We start from the raw sequence: 2,047 nt of genomic DNA, 5'->3' as shown, positions 1-2,047 counted from the left end.
GTGAGAAGTTCCGCTCATTCATTCGACAGACATGGACCGAGCGTGTACTGAGTGCCAGGCGCCATGCTAGGCACTGGGGACATGGTGGCAAGCCATGAAGTCCCTGCCCTCGTGGAGCTTATGGCACAGTTACAGGAGGGTATGGAGATATTAACCAAAAAATTCACACTACTGAACATGTCATTGCAAACCAAGATGAACGCACATAAGCAAGGCTGTACAAGAACACAGCGCCAACAAACCAACCTAGACTAGGGCATCAGAAGACTGGGGCTTTCCGAGGAGGTGACGCTTGAGCTGACCCTAAAGAAGTAGAATTAACTAGAAAAACAGAGCAGAGCAGAGCAGAAGGGGATTCCAGGCAGAGGGAACTGAGTGTGCAGAAGCCCCAAGGTGGGAAGGAGCCACCTAACACTGCCATTGTGGACAGACGTAATCCTTAACCTCCAGTGAACTTTGAACTTGAAAGAAAATGTTCCCTTCTAAAAATGCTTTCCTTTCCTTTCCCCTTCCTCTTACCCCTGCACTTAATACCAAGCCAGGCGGAGAAGGTGAGTTATGCAGGAGAAAGCCATAAAAAAAACAAAACTTGCAGACAGCAGCTATGACAGCCGTTTCCTGTTTGGTGTCTCTCACCACAAACCTTCTTAGCCAAATAAATTAACACAGGAAAACATTTTGGAGAAGGGTGTGGAAGAAACACATCCTGAAGAACCAAGAAATATCCCACCCGCTTCTCACAGAAGAGCGGCAAGTCTGAGGAAGGGGCCAGAGCCCACCCGCTGTGTGGGCTGCACTTAGCTCCAGTCCTGTGCTTAACCTGGAGGAAACCGAGGCCCAGAGAAGGGAAGGGATAGGCGAACGGCATGGCTGGGGCTTGGAGCCCCTCTCCTGCCCTTTGTCCAGTGTTCTTTCTCTGCCTCGCTGCTCATTCTGGTCTCATCAGACCAGATCTGCCACTTTCTTCTATCAGACAAGGAACAACGGGGCTGGAACTGCCCTCTGCAACCACTGCAAGTGGAGCTTAACTGTGCCTTGGGTACAGGAGCCCAATGTCCTTGTTGTATGGAGAGGAGGAGGAGGACTGCCAGACACTTCTCACGTTCTATATTTGATCTTTGCACTGACCCTAGGAGACAAGGGCTCATACCCACACTTCACCAGTGAGGAAACAGAGCCTCTGCAAGCTTAAAGAGCTTGCCCAAGGTCACCCAGCTGCTATGTGGCAGAGCTGGGATTTGAACTCAGTCTAGCTTGAAATCCCACACTTTCTCTTCCTCTCCTCATCCCATACCCAGAGGGATATTTTCGTGGAGAAGCCTCCTCAGGGGCTCCAATCTTGACTGATTGCCCATAGGCCACCCGTCACCACCGACTGCTCCTTGGCTCTAACGTGCCTTCTCACACATGGGGGCAGACGTGACATAGCCCACCTCTGACATCATCCCCCAGGGAAAAGATGTTCCACAGGCTGGCTTGTGTATGAATATTTGGGCTGGCACTAGAGCTTCTTAGTTTTGGGTGTGTGCACTATTTTTTATTTTGTTTTGCTTTGGCTGTTCCTCCCAGAAGTTAGAATGGAGAATTCCCAAACTCAAAACATAGCAGCTTTTGCACGTCCAATATCCAGTCTCGTTCTGTTCCAGAAAAGCCCAGATAGCGACCACGCGGTTTGCAAGGGCCATCCTCCCAGCACTCAGGTCTTTGGGGAGGTGAAGTGAGGTTGCCTATGATGGCATTTCCCAAAGCACGTTCCAAGGAACATTAATATGCTGTGGATTATTGGTAGCTTTCCACACACACACACACAAAACAGGTCTCTTAGCTGCAGGATCTCTCAAAACCTTCAACACATTGTGGCAGAAATGACTCATTGTCCTCCAATACCCATTCTCTTCCTCTTTCTTTAAAAAGAGAGAACTCTCAAATTTTATTTGAGCACGTATCTGCCCAGCTAGAGACTTTTTCCCAGCCTCCCTTGCAACTGGCAATCACCCGAACAAGGGGATATGAGCAGAAGTGATGTGTCCCTTCTGGCCATGTCATC

Source organism: Propithecus coquereli, unplaced genomic scaffold (genome assembly GCF_000956105.1).
Source record: "Propithecus coquereli isolate 6110/MARCELLA unplaced genomic scaffold, Pcoq_1.0 Scaffold11, whole genome shotgun sequence".
In the NCBI taxonomy this organism is placed as follows: Eukaryota; Metazoa; Chordata; class Mammalia; order Primates; family Indriidae; genus Propithecus; species Propithecus coquereli.
The sequence above is the reverse complement of the archived record's forward strand: the minus strand, read 5'-3'. Positions refer to the sequence as shown.